Genomic DNA, 21,098 nt, shown 5'->3' with positions numbered 1-21,098 from the left:
ACTCTTTCTACGCTGATGGCAGATGAAAGATTTCTCTTCTGTGTGAATTTTCATTTGGGCTTTAAGGGTTCCGTTTTGAATGAAACTCTTTCCACTCTGTTGGCAGATGAAATATTTCTCTTTTGTGTGTATTTTCATGTGGTCTTTAAGGGTTCCTTTTTGAATGAAACTCTTTCCACACTGTTGGCAGATGAAAGATTTCTCTCCTGTGTGAATTTTCATGTGGACTTTAAGGTTTGTATTTTGAGTGAAACTCTTTCCACACTGTTGGCAGACAAAAGATTTCTCTCCAGTGTGAATTCTCATGTGTATTTTAAGGTTTGCTTTTCGAGTGAAACTCTTTCCACACTGTTGACAGATGAAACGCCTCTCTCCAGTGTGAATTTTCTTGTGGACTTTAAATTCTCCTTGTTCATTGAAACTCTTTCCACACTGTTGGCAGAAGAAATATTTCTCTCCTGTGTGAATTTTCATGTGGACTTTAAGGTTTTTATTTTGACTGAAACTCTTTCCACACTGTTGACAGATGAAACGCCTCTCTCCAGTTTGAATTTTCTTGTGGACTTTAAATTCTCGTTCATTGAAACTCTTTCCATGCTGAAAACAAGTGAAAAAACTCGTAGTTCTTGCCTTTTGAGCTCTTTTTTGTGTAAATGAATTTTCTGACTGTAAGGAACAAAATGATTTTTTTCCAGTTATGGAAACATGAAGATTCTCAAACTGATCTTTCTCTTCAGTTTCATTCAGTATTTCTCTCTCCTCTTTCAGTGCTGTTGGGCCTAAGGTGGGAAAACAAAGAAATAAAAGTTAACCCCAGTTTAATGCCACAAAGCAGGTAACACCAAAACATGTAGATACTGTATGTAATGCATGTATGCTAGATCTTATATCATGGTGTCCAAAACCTGATCATAGTTGGCTGGTGTCCTATAGAGTTTAAGCTGGCTGCTATACAATTTTTTCAATCTAATAAAAGATTAGGAAACCTAGATATTGTTAGATCCGCTGGCTGGTGATTAGCTTGAAGGAAAACTCGATAATCCAGAGGTGAATCCACAAATGTTTCTTTTAATGAAACGAAACGGGTATAACAAGGAACCAACAGAACTTAACTTTAAGACGACACAAAGAAACTCAGGATATAACAACTTATATAGAGTGACTAATGACAAGGACAGGTGTAAACAATAATAAGGGACAAACCAACTTCAGCAAAACAACAGAAGGAGACAAAGGGAGAAACCAAAACAGAGCAGTGCAATAACAAGAAACACAAGGAGACATGTTACATTAAACCAGGACCAGGGAGTTTTGGAGGCCATGGACGACTAGACAGTTCTAGATGCCATGGCGAATCAGGGGATTCAGGAGGCCATGGCCGAATAGATAGTTTGTGAGACCATGGCGGATCAGGGAGTTCAGGAAGCCACTTGGGCAGTGCCTGCTCTGGAGGGAGCTCTGGAGGCGCGGACACAAGAGAGCGCTCAGGAGGCGCGAGCACTGGAGGGCGCTCAGGGAGGCTAGTCGGAACCAGCGGAGATTCAGGAAGGCTGGGCGAAACCAGCAGAGGCTCAGGAAGACTGGGCGGATCCAGCGGAGGCTCTGGAAGACTGGGCAGAACCAGCGGAGGCCGGAAACTCAGGAACGGAGGCCATCTGGGCCGGGGACTCAGGAACGGAAAACCGTCTCGGCCTGGGACTCAGGAACGGAGGCCGTCTCGACCGGGAACTCAGGAACGGAGGCCGTCTTGTGAGCCGACTCGGGATGCTCGGGCAAGAAGTGACTTGGTTCGGGCGAGACGTGACTTGGTCTTGAAGGGACTGTTGTGACTTGTAGTGATGGTGACGGAACAGCTGTGACATGACCTGACTTTGAGGGAACAGCTGTGACCCAACTTGACTCCGAGGGAACAGCTGTGACTTGACGTTGTGGGAACAGCTGTGAATTGACGTTGTGGGAACAGCTGTGACTTGACTTGACTTGAGGGAACAGCCGGGACTTGACTTGAGGGAACAGCCTGGACTTGACTTTGTCAATTCAAGTCACAGCTGTTCCCTCAAAGAAACAGCTGTGACTTGACTTGATGTTGGAGATACTGCTGTGACTTGACTTGACTCAGGAGGTGCTGCTGTGTCTTGACCAGACTTAGGATGTGAAATTGTGTCTTGGCCTGACTCAGGATGTGTGGTTGTCTCTTGACTTGGCTCTGGAAGTGAAGCTGTGTTCCGACTTGGCTCAGGAAGTGAAGCTGTGTCCTGACTTGGCTCAGGAAGCAAAGCTTTGTTCTGACTTGGCTCAGGAAGTGCTGCGGTGTCTTGACTTGTCTCTGAAGGAACAGCTGCAATGTGTCTTGACTGTACAGGAATAGCAGCTGTGACTTGATTTGACTGTGCAGGAATAGCAGCTGTGAAGGCGGCCATGATGCGTGAAGACTCTGGCATCACCGCCTTTTTGCGTGCAGACTCGGGCGTTGCAGCCATCTTGCGTGCAGACTCGGGGGTTGCAGCCATCTTGCGTGCAGACTCGGGCGTTGCAGCCATCTTGCGTGCAGACTCGGGGGTTGCAGCCATCTTGCGTGCAGACTCGGGCGTTGCAGCCATCTTGCGTGCAGACACGAGCGTTGCAGTCAGTGGGCTTGCCTGCTGGGCGGCCGCCGGTAGTATTGGGCTGAGGAAGGCAACGGAGCTTTGCAAAATGTTGGGGTGTTCGGGTCGTGGCAGGTGGTCTGAGCGGTTGACGCGGCATGTGGAGATCCCTGGCTTGGGATGAGCTGGCGCGATGTGATGTGCCCCTGAGGGGACTGTACAAAGATCCGGACCATCGTTCTCGTTCCCTATCTGTGCAATCTCGGAATTAGAGCCGTTTATACCAAGAACGATGTTGACCAGGTCAATAAAAGGGAAATCGTGAACAGAGAGATTACCAAGGAGAATATCTTTGTCCAGCCCCAAAGGAAACACGATGCCGATAGAGGCATCGGGCCAGCTCACCTGATGGTATAGCTCAGTAAAATCTTCCACATACCGCTCCAACTCCCGACCCCCCTGCCGCAAACTCCATAGCTGTTCCTCAGCTGTCATGTTTTGGTGTCGTCTTCTGTTAGATACGCTGGCTGGTGATTAGCTCGAAAGAAACTCGATAATCCAGAGGTGAATCCACAAACGTTTCTTTTAATGAAACAAAACCTGGAATAACAAGGAACCTGTCACGTGTCTGGGCTGTGGTGTCTCCCTTCCCCACCAGAGGTCACTGTCTCCCATCCTCCCGCACCCCACTCCGCTAATTGCATACACCTGTCTTGTCACACACACCTGTCACACTCATTAGCACCACAGCTGTTCCCCATTAGCACAGTCTTTATAGTCTCCACTCTCCCAACACTCTGTCTGGTTGCATTGTCTCCTGTACTGTCTTTTGTCTTCCATGTACATTTGTGTTCCAGACCTAAGCTCTTGACCTTGTTCCCTGTTTCGTTGAGTTTATGTTTAGTCTGCCGTGTTGGCTTTTGGTTTGTTTATTTGTGTTTATTTAATAAAATCATTCTCTCCCTGCATTTGGACCCAGATCTCCTTCTCTAATCGTGACAGAACCAACAGAACTGAACTTTAAGACGACACAAAGAAACTCAGGATGAAACAACTTATATAGAGTGACTAATGACAAGAACAGGTGTAAACAATAATCAGGGACAAACCAACTTCAGCAAAACAACAGGGGGAGACAGAAGGAGAAACCAAAACAGAGCAGTGCAATAACAAGAAACCCAAGGAGACATGTTACAGATATAGACTGATCTCAATTATGACGTACCATTTTTTCTTCTAGGGGATCAAATGCAACAAATTTAAGAAAGGCAAGGAAAATGGACAAACTCCCCACTCAACCATCAGATGAACAATTCATCACACAATAATTCTTTTTGAGGTTTTATTAAGGGGGCAATGATGTTAGCCAATCATAAAAAAGGGCTGTTAAAGTGAGTCCCGACCACATTCCTAGAGCCCCCCCAACACTGCATGTATCTCTAATTAAATGATTAATTACCTGGTTCAAGTGTGTTTGATCAGGGTCAGAGCTAAACTTTGAAGGATGGTAAATCCTTTAGAACAGGTGTGTGCACCCCTGCACTAAAATGGGGGTGTGAGACAAAAGAGAGATGCAAAATGTGAAGTCTTTGGGGGCCTCCAGGAAAGTGGTTGGGAACCAGTGGTCTGTTACACTGACCTTTTAAATGGAAAATGCCCCATAACTTACTGTAAAAAAAAAACAAAAACAAAAAAACATCACATCAGAACATATCCTTTAAAAGAAAACAGGCAATATTTTTACACCAATTGACCTTATGCATGGAGCGTTCTTCCGCATAAAGATAAGTCAGCTCGTAAACTTCCTCTGAAGCTCATTTTATATGTGCTATATATTAGGTGGACACTCTTGAGACTCATCGACTGCCTTGTTCTTATCAGAAACTGAGAAAAATTATAATTGCAACATTATAAACAATGTTAGTGGCATGAACATTCCGTTTCATATTATTTAACAACATATCATTTAAATGCGGAGCCTGGCAATCCTGTACTCTCCGTATCCGCATAGTTATACATTTAAATGTTGACAGCTTACACTATCATAAAGTGTTTAAGCTAACATTAGCTAGCTAGCGAAGGACATCCTAATCGTATTCTTAATAATCACTAACTTGCCTTCATATTAATGAACACATTTTTTAAATCTTGCAATATATTAAAGCCTTTATTATTTTCAAACTCTATAGCTACGAAATAAAATTTCAAGGATTCACTTTTCATTCATAAAAATGATTTTTGGAAAACAACGTCTTTTTTAGGCTAAGGTAATATGGAATTACCCATATAACCAATCGATGGCAGCAGAGGATAAATTATTTTGCAGCTGCCTTTTAAACTCCCTATAGTTTTCAAGACGTCTTACTTTTCGATTTGTTATAAAATTGCTACACAGCAAAATCCCTGGTGTTAATTTAACACTCCCAGTGTTAATTGTGGACTCATATATATACACTGGCTTCGGTGTTAAAGTTAACACTAAAGCAGTGTTAAAGTTAATGAGATAATTAGGTGATTAACGAAGTGATGATTGATCATTATTGAAGACACCTGTTGTTAATAAGCAGAATCACCAAAGGAGAAAACCAACATTTTTAAGCAACCATTAGAGTGGTCAACGTTTGCATTAGTTAGGGTCTTGACCCGTAAATCTTTAATACTAGATTTTGTTTGTTGCTGTGTTTGATTTAAAGCAGCCAGACATAAGCTCATGTCATCAGGTGATGATTATGTTTTAAAATATTCATTGTTTGACATGAGTCACCAAGTGTTTAATCTGTTAGTTTTTTGTTTTGTTTATTGTAATAGCCTTGACAATACACAGAATATCAAGCACTTTCTATACTTTTTAGAAAGATTATTTTACAACCTGTTTTAGAAAGGTGTTTTATATTGGCACACATAGACATCAAGAACCAGCCCATGAATCTCAACAATGGTGACAAATGGCATATTCAGATAAACAGATCAACTCTGAACTCTCATCATTTATTCATGCCGCTATGCATGATGGGAGTCATGGATGAGTTCTGATTGGCTACAACACGCTTTTTGATGGTCACCGTTGTTGTGATGCTCACGCTGATTCTTCATGTCTGTGTGTCTAAATTAAAATAAACTCCTTTTTGATCATCTGTCTGATTATGCCAAAACTGATTGCTCTTTTGTTCAGTCTCTTGTAGTCTGTAAGGGAACCCTATGTCAAATACTTAAGTCACTATATGATGATTATGTCAAACACAATCAATGCCACCTGATGACTTTTGCACTTGGCTTGTCTGGCTGTTATAACCCAGTTATTGCAGCCAAATAAAACCTAATATTGAAGATTTGGGGGTCAAGAGCCCAACTAATGCAAACATTGACCACTATAATGGTTGCTTAAAAATGTTGGTTTTCTCCTTTGGTGATTCTGCTTATTAACATCAGGTGTCTTCAATAATGATCAATCATCACTTCGTTAATCACCTAATTATCTCATTAACTTCATCAAAATAGGTGTAATGGTTTTCATACTGTACAAACCGTATTTAATATGGCCCTACACCTACCCTACACCTAAACCTAGCCCTCACAGGAGATTGTGCACACTCTTACTTCTAAAAAAAACCTCATTGTGCATGATTTATAAGCCTGTTTCCTAAGAAATGCTCCCACAAGGTCAAAATTTACTGGTATTACTATCCTTGTGGGGACATTTGGTCCTCATAACGTGATGAATACCAGGTACACACACACACACACACACACACACACACACACACACACACACACACACACACACACACACACACACACACACAGCGTGAACACACCTGGAGCACTGACTCTCTCCCACACAAATATTTAACTTTATCATCACTGTAAACATAAAAGTAAATAGGAAATGCAATGCAAATATATATATATATATATATATATATATATATATATATATATATATTTATTTTTTTTTTTTTTTTATAAAAACCATAGACTACGTACAACTGTATTTTTTGTTTTGTGCCCAAGATTTAATGATGTTGTTTTAAAATATATATATAAAAAAATTACAAATCTAAAATGAGTCTTTAAGGCACTAAATTAAAAATTAAATAATAGAAAACAGCCTACATTTTAACTGGGAAGAGGAACAGACATTTACTCATTTGAGCTAGTGATTAAGACTGTATTAGTCAGCTTACATTTTATTTTCATTTACTGCTATGATAAAAATAACTTACATTTAGGATTATAATTGTACATGTGTCACATTTTATGTCCAAAAACAAATATTTTAGCAAAATGTCTACTTTTCCCAGAATTATTGAGCTACTACTATATTGTTGTAAGGAGGCTGAGGCTGAAGCTGCGTTGGAATCCATTTGCAGAAGTTTAATGAGAGAGCTGAACAACAATACAAAACGTACGGCAGAATTCAGAGTCGTGGTCACAGGCAAGATGGTCAAAATTCACAGTAATCAGTCCAACCAGCAAACAAACAAAGGGATAATCCAAAAGGCAAAATCCAGAGAAACAGGCGATAAATCATACACACGGTAATCAAACAATTCAAGAGAAACGCTCGCTAAGACAGTAGAACTGGCAATACTTCGCAAAGTCTGTTTGGCCCTGGCCATGCTTTTAATGGCTGCCAAACAGGAAGTGAAGGCAGAAGAAGCAGAGGGAGTGGTACCAGTCAGTATTCAGGTGAGGGCTCCCTCTGCTGGCGTGGTGCTACAATTGTGCTCAGTCTGTTTAGCGGGCAGCAGCGCTTGTTTACTTGTGTAAACCTCGTCCACTCCTGACAGTAAACTTGATATGTTTGCATGACTTTCTAACATTTACATATGAAGAATATGCCCTGAGGAAAACACAGCATCTCAAATGTATTTAACTGTACAAATAGATCCATAATAGACATTAAGGACTGCTTAAAAACAAGTGTGCACATCAAATTGCCTTCACTCACTGAACCAGGATCACACTAGTGAGATTGTGTGATCTAAAATGGTCATTTATGGTACCACTTTAACCCAGATTGATTTGTTATTTTATCTCAAGTCAGGTTTTGGACTTTAATCCCAGCTTCTCTTAGAGTCTTTTTGAAACAGTCCCCAGAGCTTGACATAATATGACATAAATTGAGTAAAGGTTAGGAGACACTGCCAACTAAACCATAAGGGCAGTCATGATTGGAGCTCCAGGGAGAAGCTTGCATACAGAAGCATAATACACCTGGTATGATTGCTCCATGGAGCAGAGGACTTAATTCTCAGAGATGAAAGGTGGACCCAGATGTTTTCTTTGGGAGCGGCGTGCTAATTGGAGATCCTCTAGAGCTGCAGAGTTTTGCTTAAACCCTTAATCAAACACACCTGAACAACATAATCAAGATCTGAAGGGTTACTAGAAAGCTACAGGCAGGTGAGTTTTAATTAGGGTTGGAGCTGAAATCTGCAGGACGGTGGCTCTCCAGGACCAGAGTTCGTCCTCCCTGTATTAGAGTGAATGGAGCACTGCCAAGCTCAAAGACAGGAGCAGCCTAACAGAGAGGGGGGAAAAAGGTCTAAGAACCTGATATGACTGCGCACAGAGCTCACAGAGAAGAGACCTTAGCTCTCAAATCAAGAGACTGGTAGCTTTATCGGGCATTACATGCAGACTAAATGAAAATGACATAAAAAATTTGAAAGCTCCAGATTCATTCTGCCGTGCAAAGGCAAAAGACCTTAACTTCGATTTTGGTCAAAAATGAGTTATTGATATTTTTAGAATATTCAACACCTCCTTTATCATGTGGATAAGTATCTTGAGTCAATTTCATTGTTTTTTTTTTTTTTGAGAAAATAATGCGTTGTCTTAACAGTAACTTCCAAAAGCCCAAGAGAAACGAAGTTAGAACACCGTAACACATGTTAGCTAGGGGTGGGAATCTTCAGGCACTTCACGATCCGATCCGATTCTGGGAGTCACGATCCGATTCCAAAACGATTCTTGATCTACATTTTTTCCCCAATTAATTCTTCTGCTGTGCAAATACAACTTTTCAATTTTAAAAACATGTAAAATTGCAGTTTCTATGCTTTTTGTTTATAGTTGGAATCTCTGTAAAAGTAGGTGTGTCAATCTTCACCGGTTTCAAGATTCAAGTTAATTACTGTTTTCACTAACAACTAAATATCATGATGAACACATTCTCAGTTTTCAATAGTACTGCACATGGCTACATTTTCATATTTGTTTTATATCAAATTTAATTTGGGCCAACTTTACTTTATTTTTTAAATTACGTAAGCAAGGTACTTTTTAAAACAATTACTTATTTAAAATAAGTTTTCTTCAGGTATCCGAAAGTTTAAAGACAATAGTTGAGGTGACACTTTTATTTACCAGGTATGCTGAGTGCTAAAACCACCAGTAATACCAAAAATAATAATATCTTTACATTATTTAGACACCAATAAAATCAGAGATGAAATCATATTTTAATATTTCCTCTTTTTCCTGTTTATTATTATTTTTTAAAATATATATACATTTTATATAGGCTATTTTTTCAGTGGACTTTAACGTTTTGAATTGTTGAGAAATTATGAAAATATACATATTATATATAATATACAAAAATGCAATACATTTTTGGCAATCGGGATCTGGCAGCAACAGCGCGTTTTTCCGCTTGGACGAGCGCTTCTCGGACAGCTTACCCCGCGAATGAAATCACGCGCATGACAGCGAAACAGAATGCGCATCAATTCTGAGGAGTCAAGAAAGATCCGGAGAATCTGCTTGCTCAGAAGATTCAAATAAGGGATTCATTTATAAGCATGTTTATATTATTTAACACGTGAACGCATTCTCTCTGACCGCCTGAGTATGCAGGGCATTAGCAGCTTACTGTATATGGACGGAACGCCACTGATGCACAGATCTATTTCGATATATCAGATGTTTTGTCCTGCTCTGAAAACATAACTGACTGTATGTACAGTTTCGTTTGAAACTATTCCAAAATGCAAGTGCATTTAACCGCATCCGCAATCGAGCTTTAGGACGAACAAACACAAAGCGCACGTGAGTCTGTCAGTGCAACAGTTTCTTGCATTCCAGACGGCAGAAATGAACGCATATCTAAAGTAAAACACTACGGATGGAAGCACACTGTCAAGCATTATGCGCACGTGTCTCACAGTGCAAATTCTGTGCGCTGTAGCCAGCCGGGTCTCTAGCGCGCACACGTGCCATATGCAGCGAAAAAAACAAGCTCAGAATCGATTCTGAAATATTACGAATCGATTCAGAATCGTTGAAGAGAGAATCGCGATGCATCGATGCATCGATTTTTTTCTCCCACCCCTAATGTTAGCGCTCTTTGGCTTTGTTTTGAAACGCTCTAATTAATTTACGGTACTACGGTAGCATTCAATAAAGTTTCCTGCGTTCAAGTTACGATGTTGCTTGTCTAACGTTACTGTCATAACTCATATAAGAAGCACTTCTGACACACACTATACCTGAATAAAAGATATTGTTGAGTGATTGTTTTTAATCAAGCTGACATCAAGCTCAAGGTAAGAAATTGTATAACGCAAAAGATGCATTAGACAAAATAATTCGATCGCAATGTACTTTACTTAGCTTGTTAGCCGCCTATAGCATAAATATATGCTACCGATATGCACCATATAAAGCACTGTAAACAAGCGAAGACTAGATACATTGCCAGCAATAAGTTTTTCTTTTCATGATTTATTTTCCTTCAACAGTCTAGTGCTACCAACTAAGTCGACACGAATGCCGTGACAATATAGCATGTAACATGATCACATGAAATCAGTACACTTCACAATTAAAGCCATATCCTACCTTTTCTTGTAACCAAATAAAATCCATGGCAATGAATGTCATCAGAGATGTTTAATCCACAAGAACTCTGAGGCATTATTCCTGTCTGCTGGCGATCACATCAATCAAGACTTCCTTTAAGCTAAGGCTATTTATGTGAATGAATCTGTGGCTCTGAACAAATTGTAAGTCAATGATTCATTTAGCCATTCATAAATACAGCGATTTGCTGTGTTAAAAAATATGACTCGATGTCTCACTTAAAACAGTGACTTAGCACCACCTACCGGATTCCAAAGTTCACTTAATTACTTGTACATGATTTGTTATATCTTTGCAGTATTAAATACATTTTAAATAAATTTTATTAAATACACTGTTTACTCATTAGTAATGTGAAAATATTCACTCATTAGAAAATCTTGTATTTATTAATATAATTCACTGTGACCTTTCTGCTGTCGACCTGTTAGTTAATGCACACCAATTAAAAATACTCTTTACCACAAAGTATTGTTTCATGTCTAATGTATTAATACTTTTTGCATACAATTCAAAGGCAGAGGACAGTAACTTAAAAAATAGGGGTTAAAAGTCAAGTTTGAGCTCAAGCTTTTTTATGTAAATTGCATTATTAAAACATCTAATTGCCAGATTTACAGTGTCCTAGCTATAATTAATTTGGCTGGACAACAAAAAATCTTTAAAGTCATTTTTCTCAGTTCCACACTCTAGTGAGTTAAGGTCTTTTGCCTTTGTAGGGCAGCGTTAACTCACACCAGTTCTGTTGTGGATTTTGTTGGACATTATTTATTTGTTGTAAAATCTGACAATATTGTGTTTAAAATGTAGGCTACATTTAAAATGTAAATTGTTCACTTAATATTACCTTTTTGTTTAACATTTGAAACAATTTGTTTCTGTATTGAAGAGTTTCTTAAATCGATCTCTATGTACAGTCTGTCAACATTTGATCTTCATGCTATTAAGTGCTACAAATGTACTTTGAAGACACAATGAACAGCAGCATGATTTACTAAAGCAGCACTCTGTGGGATTCAATCATACGTACTGTGACGAGGAGTCAGAGACGTTCGGATCCATTTGCCAAGCTTTATTGAGAATAATCAACAAGCAGGAGTAATCGCCGGTAAACAGGAACAACGTAGGAAATCCAGCAAACAGTACGATACTCGGGCAATGGTCACAATGGTATGTAGCAAGAATCATAAACGAGAAACACAGTCCAGGGTCATACACGGGAAATCCAACACAGAGAAAAACGCTTAGAATTACGACCATATGGAACGATAAGACTTCGCAATGACACAGAGAAAGTCAGCGCCTAATATAGGCGAAAAGCTAATGATCAGATTGTAAACAGCTGAGGCGGAACTAACCGAGGTACGTGGGTGAAAGGAGTCCGGGTAGCACTAATACTCAGGTGATGGTTCCCGCTGCGTCCGTTCAGAGAGGGCCACAGAGGCGTTATTGGTGACAGAGCCCCTCCCCTGCGAACGGCTCCCGACGTGAGCTACTCCTCGGCGCCGAGGTCTTCCACGGGGACGAGGAGCGGGTCTCTCCGGATGTTCCTGATGGAACGTAGTAGTAAGTTGGGGGTCAAGTATATCCTTCGAGTTGACCCAGGACTGTTCCTCGGGACCGTATCCCTCCCAGTCCACGAGATACTGGAGAACCCCGCCTCGGCGCCGAGAGTCCAAGATCTGGTTGACTTGGTAAATGTTCTCACCATCGTATATTAGGGGAGGGGTTTCTGTCGGAGCAGCCTCGTCCTGGTCCCCCTCTCCTCCCGGATCTACAGCGGGCTTAAGCAAAGAGACATGGAAAGTGGGTGAGATACGGTAATGGGCAGGCAATTCCAAACGGAAAGCAACAGGAGTGATTTGTTTAATGATTTTGAACGGACCCACGTACCTCGGACTGAGCTTTCTGCATGGAAGTCGAAGTCTTAGATCCCTGGTGGAGAGCCAGACCCACTGTCCAACTTGGTACTCCGGAGCAGCTCTCCGAAGGCGATTAGCTTGGCGGGTTACTCGTTGGATGGCCCGGTGAAGGTTGGTGTGTGCCAGGTCCCAAGTCGCCTCGCTCCTCCGTAGCCAAGAGTCCACTGCTGGGAGGTTTGTGGGCTCCCCGGACCACGGGAATAGAGGAGGTTGGAACCCCAGAACGCACTGAAACGGAGTTAGTTGGGTGGAGTGTTTCTTCAAGGAGTTCTGGGCGTATTCTGCCCACAGGAGGTAGTCACTCCAGTCGTTTTGATGAAGATGGCAGTAGGCACGGAGGAAGCGGGATAATTCCTGGTTCAATCTCTCCACTTGTCCGTTGGACTGAGGGTGGTAGCCTGACGTGAGGCTGATGTTGACATTCAACTGTGACCAGAGTGCCCTCCACACACGTGACGTGAATTGCGGTCCTCGATCTGACACAATGTCTTCGGGTAAACCATAGAAACGGAAGACCTGGTGAAGCAGAGCTTGGGCTGTCTCCCAGGCAGTGGGGAGTTTAGGAAGGGGAATGAGACGGCATGCCTTTGAGAAACGATCAATGACGGTGAAGATTACTGTGTTGTGGTTGGAGGGTGGTAAGTCGGTCATAAAGTCCACAGCTAGATGTGACCAGGGTCTGTCTGGGACAGGGAGTGGCTGGAGCAGACCAGCAGGGTGCTGATGTTGGGACTTGGTTTGGTTACAGGTAACGCACTCTCTGACGAAGGTTATGATTTGCTGAGTCATGGAGGGCCACCAAAACTTGTTACGTACCAGCTCTCTGGTTGCTTGAATGCCGGGGTGGCCTGCACTTGGGTTTTCATGGATCAGGGTAAGTAGTCGTTGCCTAAGAGAAGTGGGGACATATGTTAACTCGGGGGGACATTCTGGAGGAGACGGATCAGTCTTTAAGGCCTCGGAGATCTCGGCCATGATGTCCCATTGTACAGGAGAGACTATCAGGGAGGTGGGTATGATGGAGGTCGGTGAGATGTCATTCTGAGATTGGTCATGCTGGCGGGAGAGTGCATCTGCCTTCCCATTCTTAGACCCGGGGCGATAGGTTATAGTGAATTGAAATCTGGAGAAGAACAGCGACCATCTAGCTTGGCGAGCGTTGAGACGTCTGGCTGCTCTCAAGTATTCCAGATTCTTGTGGTCAGTTAGGATGAGAAAGGGTACGTTGGAGCCCTCCAGCCAGTGCCTCCATTCCTCCAGAGACGCCTTCATAGCCAGTAGCTCTCTGTCCCCGACGTCATAGTTCCGTTCTGCCGGAGTGAGCTTGCGGGAGTAGAAGGCACAAGGATATAGCTTAGCGGGAGTTCCATGACGTTGGGACAGAATGGCTCCAATGCCAGTGTTGGAGGCGTCTACCTCTACCGTGAATTGGCGTTGTGGATCTGGGTGTTTCAGGATGGGTGCAGAGGTGAAACGAGTCTTAAGGTCTTGGAAAGCTTTCTCACTGGAGGACGTCCACGCAAGCTTGTTGGGGCCGTTGCTAGTGAGGGAGGTCAAGGGAGCTGCTACTTGGCTGAAGCCGCGGATGAATCTCCGATAGAAGTTTGCGAAGCCCAGGAAGCGTTGGAGGTCCTTGACAGTTTGGGGACGAGGCCACTGCAGGACGGCGGAGACCTTGTTGTCGTCCATGGTGATGCCTTCGGCAGAAATGATGTAACCCAGAAAGGAGACGGTAGAGAGGTGAAACTCACACTTGGGTAGTTTGGCGTACAACTGGTTCTGGATAAGTCTTTTGAGTACGGCTTGTACGTGGCGGACATGATCAGATAAGTTCTCTGAATAAACCAAGATGTCGTCCATGTAGACAATGACGAATTTGTTGAGCATGTCTCGGAAAATGTCATTAATTAGGGACTGAAAGACAGAGGGACTGTTGGACAGACCAAAGGGCATGACTAGGTACTCGTAGTGACCAGTCGTAGTGGAGAAAGCCGTCTTCCACTCGTCACCTGCCTTGATACGGATGAGGTTGTATGCGCACCTTAAGTCAAGTTTGGTGAAGATGCGGGCTGAACGAAGTTGTTCCAGAGCAGAGGGTACCAGTGGCAGGGGGTAGCGGTATTTAATGGTCACCTCGTTGAGGGCTCGATAATCAATGCATGGTCGTAAGGATCCGTCCCTTTTCTTCACAAAGAAGAATCCAGCAGACACAGGTGAGGTGGAGGGACGAATGAACCCCTTAGCGAGCTCCTCGTCGATGTACTGTTGCATGCTCTGGGTCTCAGGTTGGGATAAGGGGTATACCCGGCCTCTTGGAAGCGTGGCGCCAGGTAGGATCTCGATGGCACAGTCCGTGTCTCGGTGTGGAGGAAGTTGAGTGGCCCGGATTTTACTGAAGGCCCTGTGGTACTCTTGGTAAACCTCGGGAAGGTCCTCCAGTGATTGAGTCTCAGGTTGTGTGTCAGGGATGACAGGATGGTTCCTCTGGGGTTTTTTGAGACAACGTTGCTGACAGAACTGGGACCACTGGGAGATGTCTTGATCCTTCCAAGAGATCAGAGGGTCGTGAAGAGCGAGCCAGGGATGGCCGAGGATGATAGAATGGTGAGGTGACTGGGTGACGTGAAACTGGATGGTCTCAGTGTGCAAGGAGCTGGTGATCAAGGTGACAGCTTCGGTGATGTGGTGAATCCTCCCAGCTCCTAGTGGTCGTCCGTCAAGGGCTGCCACCGCCATAGGAGGAGTACATGGAATGAGAGACATGCGATGACGGTTAGCAAAATCCTGATCCACAAAGTTGCTGGCCGCCCCAGAATCAATAAAGGCTTTAGTCTTGACATGGCGGCCTTGGATTATTACACACACATCGAGCAGAAGAGAGGGTGATAAGGGAGGCTGGCTTACCCGAGTATTAGTGGATCTAGGGGGACGAGCTGCACACTGGGCTCGGAAATGTCCGGTTTGGCCACAGTACAGACAGAGCCGATTTCTCATCCTTCGGTCACGCTCCTCCTCGGTTAAGCGAGTAAATCCCACCTGCATGGGTTCCTCGGAGGTGTGAGAGGGAGTCTGGAGAGGAGTGAAGGAAGGTCGCGGGCAACGACTCCTGCGGGAACGAAGCAGGTGATCCATTTTAATAGCCATGTCCATGAATTCCTCCAGAGTCTTTTTCTCATCCCGACACGTGAGTTCAGCCTGCAGATCCATTCTGAGACCCCGGCGGTACATAGCTTTAAGTGGTTTCCCCTCCCAGCCCGCCCGGGCTGCTAGGGTACGGAACATGAGAGAGTAATCAGCGGCGGAAGAAGACCCCTGGCGGAGATCCAAAAGCTCCTCCTCTGCCTCCTTGCCGTCCTCAGCGTGATCAAACACCTCTCGGAATTTAGTAAGAAAGTGTTGATACGAGGGAAAAGTCATTTGACGCCCCTCCCAGAGAGCCGTGGCCCAGTTTAAAGCTTTGCCGGTGAGCAGAGAGCAAACAAGTGAGACTTTGCTGTCTTCAGACATCGAACCTTGAGGCTGTGAGTTCAAATATATAGCACACTGCATCAAAAAACCTTTGCACTTGCCTGGGGAACCGTCATACTTCTCCGGAAGTGCCATTCGAAGTGCAGTGGCCGCTGTGGGCGGGACAGCGGGAGGTACCGCTGAGGCGGCTGCAGCGGGGGGATTAATCATGGCGGCGGTTTGATTCACAGTCAGGGTGAGCGTTTGCATTGATCGCACCAACTCCTCGGTCATGGTAGTTAACCGATCCAGTTGTTGATGATGAACTGTAAGCAGAGAGGCTTGCCGTGTTACCTCAGAAACGACGTTGCCTAAAGCCGCTGGATCCTGCTGCGGCGAAGTCTTCTGTGACGAGGAGTCAGAGACGTTCGGATCCATTTGCCAAGCTTTATTGAGAATAATCAACAAGCAGGAGTAATCGCCGGTAAACAGGAACAACGTAGGAAATCCAGCAAACAGTACGATACTCGGGCAATGGTCACAATGGTATGTAGCAAGAATCATAAACGAGAAACACAGTCCAGGGTCATACACGGGAAATCCAACACAGAGAAAAACGCTTAGAATTACGACCATATGGAACGATAAGACTTCGCAATGACACAGAGAAAGTCAGCGCCTAATATAGGCGAAAAGCTAATGATCAGATTGTAAACAGCTGAGGCGGAACTAACCGAGGTACGTGGGTGAAAGGAGTCCGGGTAGCACTAATACTCAGGTGATGGTTCCCGCTGCGTCCGTTCAGAGAGGGCCACAGAGGCGTTATTGGTGACACGTACGCTGCTGGTGTGGATCCAGTCAGTTTTCACCGCAAAATTGAGGTAACTTAATGTCATTTGACCGTTTCACATTTAACTGTTTTTATACTAAAAGTGGCATTTTGCTTGTTAGAAATACTTACTTTAATGTTACTTTAAGTTGGGGTAGAAATAAACAAATGCCAAAGCTCTGCATTTTGTTCACGTACCCCTGCATCAGTTTGAGAAGCACTGGTTTATACCGTTCTCATGGTAAAATACAGTACCTTCTTTATAACTGTGACCTATTGCTTAAATCTGATGCCTCCTGAACAGCGGTCACCAATTTATTCACTTCATTATATTGACATTACTTGTATTATTTTCTTTATTTCCTCTCTTTATCTATTTATTTGATATATTTTATTCTATCTTCTTTCCCCTTTCCCTTCCCCCCCCCCTCCTTTTTAACAAGACACCTCACATTACTAAATCTAAATTTAACCTGAATGTTTGTGTTTTTGTTTTGGCTTCATTTCTTATTGTCAGACTTGCTTTATATTACAGCACTGTTTTGTACTGTTTTTCTGTATGTCCAACATTGTCTTGTTCTAAAAATAACAACAAAAAATATTTAGGTAAATTCAATTATCTTACTACAAGAACTGCATGTAAAAGTAAAATCCATTCCATTCCCGCAGTAAGATGAATTTAAAGTTTTCTGACATTTCAGTGTGGACTGAGAATATTTTAAAACTAAAAGGCTGTTTTCAGTTGTGGATTCATTTAGATGTTACCTGTTTGTTTTATTACTTTATTACTGTTTGTTTTACATACTTTAAATGAACAAATGTAGACAGCATGCAGTATCCAAATATGACTACTCACATTTCAAGGTTTGCTTTTGCGCAAAATAACAAAATGAGTAGTTTTCTTGCTTTTGTATGATTAGCCAAAGTGCTTGAAATAAATGGTTTTAATATTAGAAGCAAATATTGGGTTTATACATATATATATACACAAATTGTTTAGGGTAATTCCATTTTATTTTACTGTTACAATCTTAATGCATGACGTCATAACAAATGCACACTGTGAAAGCAAGATATTCAGTGTTAGTATTTGTCATGTGATCTAAACACTTCTGTTGAATGTCTCCACATTTCCACACTCCTGTGACATTATTCATAAATACAACTCAGTTCAGCTTTGAGAATAAAAACCAACCTGTTTGTTCCTCAGTCTCTTCATGTTTGACTCTGAATGCCTCTTCAATCTTAATGTCTTCAATCTCCTCTTCAATAAAAACCAGCTTTGTTTGTTCCTCAGTATCTTCATATTTGAGTCTGAATGTTTCTTCAATCTTCATGTCTTCACTCTCCACTTTAATAAACACCATCTTTATAATAGTGTGTCACGTGGATCTCTGCTGATTCTCCTGGAATTTTTCTGTGTGTTTGTACAATTTGTCCTGTTTAAGATGAGAAAAATTAATAGAAAGAAAAATGCATGCAAACTAAATCTCTGTGTGTCTCAATCAGCTCCTAGTTCAGTAATCAGTGCACTAATAAGACAGAGGTTAGAGACTTGATACATATTACACAAAACGTTCATATTTAGGTAGGCTATTTTTTATTTACATTTGGTATTCGATTATTTATCATATCTGATATATTACACTTTCATGAAATCATTCTCGGTTGTGTTTCACTCGTTTGTGTTTGTTGTCGTTCGTAGTCCGCGTGCCGCTGAATCGAATCACTGAATCATTTCACAAATGATTTGATTCAAATGATTCGGATTCTCAGTTTCTCTCATCACTTCTTATCATCACACGATTGATTCATGATAGAGAGAGAGAAATGAGACGCACATTATCTGTTAATGAAGGCAAAGGGAGTCACAGTGATAGTTAATGGACTTAAATGATCTGAATAGACAAACACTCAAATTCATGTCAGTGTATTTAATTTTTAATATTACATTTAGTATATTACGTTAATCATTAAAATGGCTATTGTAGTTTAAGATTGTCAACAACAACAAAACATTTGTAAAATGTTTGTCACGGTTGTCGTTACACATGTTTGTGATTCTTCTCGTTGTAGTACTGACACTGTTTTGAGCAGCAGGTCTCTCAGCGAAACAGTGAATCATTTTGTGAATCAACCGACTCAATTGACTCGGAGTTTGTTGTTCGTGTTTATGATCTAAATCCCTACAGAGAGTAGCCTGGCTATCACCAGACCACGTTATGACTTCGTCATGATTCGTGGTCTGGGAACCACATGTTCATTTTCTCGTATTTGAGGCGTGGTTTACGAATGCCCAGAGCCGTTTATTGGGCGATACGAATGTCTATCAAATGCGCCTGTGCGTAGCTCATAGCCAATCGTTTCAATTATACCGGATGACGTATGTAGAGCGAACGCCAAAAGTTGCTCTTTTTTCAAAATAAACTTGCGTTCTAATGTCATTTGTCGCGCCGCTCGCGTCCAGTGTAGACCATGGTGTAGACACGAAAGATTACTTTGCGTCTGCTGCCATGCTGGATCCTTCGGTGAGTCGCATAGAAGGCGTCATCGTCTTGCTGCTCCCTCCCCGTTCTGTGATTGGTTCCCTATCTTAGGTGAAAATTAGGTCCATGGTTTCCAGACTGACTAGAAGCGTGAATAAAATCGCGCTGCGCAAGGCAGTATGGGGACACCCAGGCTATACAGAGAGAGAAATCAGACTGATCTGTGGATGCGCTTTACTCACAAAATAACGGTCATTATTAGATTAAATATTAGCATGTTGCATTCAATAATTATTACGTTTACATCGCTTGCAAGCAACATAAAATAGACGGAACGATTTGTATGAATTTAAACACTTTAAACGATTAAGACTACAAACCTTTCTTCAGCTGAAACACTGATGCAGGAGCGCTGCAGCCTTATGACGTCACACACCAGATCAAAATAAAAGTCCTGTTCACGCGCTTCTGTGTCTACAATCCGAGAAGTGCATATTTATTTACAAAAAGGAAACATTTTGGAATAATAAAACATGACAACAGTATTCAGAGTTTTTTTTCTTGGTGAAATACATATTAAAATGTATATTAAAAATGAGGAAATATATTATTTTACCAAAAAAATTTCTAATTGTATTATTTATAATTTTATTTATGTATTATGTGTTCCCATATGTATTACACCTATCATTCATATATTTATGACATTATTTTCCACAAGTTTTTCTTTCCAGGTTTATTGATCAGTTGCTTAATTTCATATTTGTTTATGCATTATGTCGACATTTATTTATCTCCAGATATGACATTTATTTATTAAGACCTTTCTTTGTCAGCAAGGGAGAAGCTCTGAGGCCAGTAGCACCTTGCGGTGTGACCAACCAAAAAACAATTGAAAAATCATTGCTCACGGTGGGTGTGTAGTTGCAACTTTTTTTGTCTCTCACAAACTTTCCAAACTGAGTGAGCGATGCAGCAGCAGCAAATTAGTTGAGTTAATAATGTAAGATTTATATTTTGATTCTTAAAAAAAGTATTGTCTGCATGGTTTATTTTTCTATGCATTGTTTTCTGGTGGCAGTCGTTAAAAGATCATAATCTGTGATTTAAGAACTAAATATTTAAAAGATTTGGAAGAACTGTGACATCAATGAGGAAATAGACTCTTTACAAAACCTCCAATTGCTTTGAATTTGCATTGTGATTGAGATGATTATTCATCTTTGTTCCTTGAAATGGCTTTATTGGTAAAGAAAATGATGACATAAAGAGAATAAGGCATATGGATGAGAGAAAGTAATGGGTTTGAAAAGCTAATTTGCTCATAGATGTAACATGGGTCACATGCTCGATTTATATGCCTTGAAATGCACAAAATTAACATTTATTTGCAGAAATTATGTTAATTTAATCCAAATGTAACACAATCTACATTTTTGCAAATATTTAATTTGTCATCTTATTAAATTGCCATGGAGTTTTATGTTGATAATACAACATATACTTTTTCTTAGCCTATACTTTAAGATGGGTTAGGCTATATGTAATACTGTAAACGTTTACTTTTACACTTTTACTTGATTTTTACTTCTTTATTTAATGTCAGTTAACTGTAAATGAGGTCAGCTCAGCCAGTTTTAATAATATAAATTTGTAATTTAGAATTGATAGTTCATTATTAATACTGTATCGACTGTTGCAATGCAGTTAAGTCTGTCCAATTTAGCATATTAATATAATTAAATGTTTAAGGTCTGAATAGCAGAATAACACAAAAAGGACTAAATGTATCTCTTTAGCATAATTAACACATCTTTATTATATTTTTAATGAAATATATAATTAGATGTACAGACGTAATGTAAAGTTATCTATCTGAACCATCATGAAATGAATTGTTCTGATTTTATCTCATGTCAACCTCATTGTACAATACAGCCGTACATAGAGGCTGTTTACC

This window comes from Garra rufa, chromosome 17 (assembly GCF_049309525.1).
Source record: "Garra rufa chromosome 17, GarRuf1.0, whole genome shotgun sequence".
Lineage (NCBI taxonomy): Eukaryota > Metazoa > Chordata > Actinopteri > Cypriniformes > Cyprinidae > Garra > Garra rufa.
Note: the sequence above shows the minus strand (reverse complement) of the source record.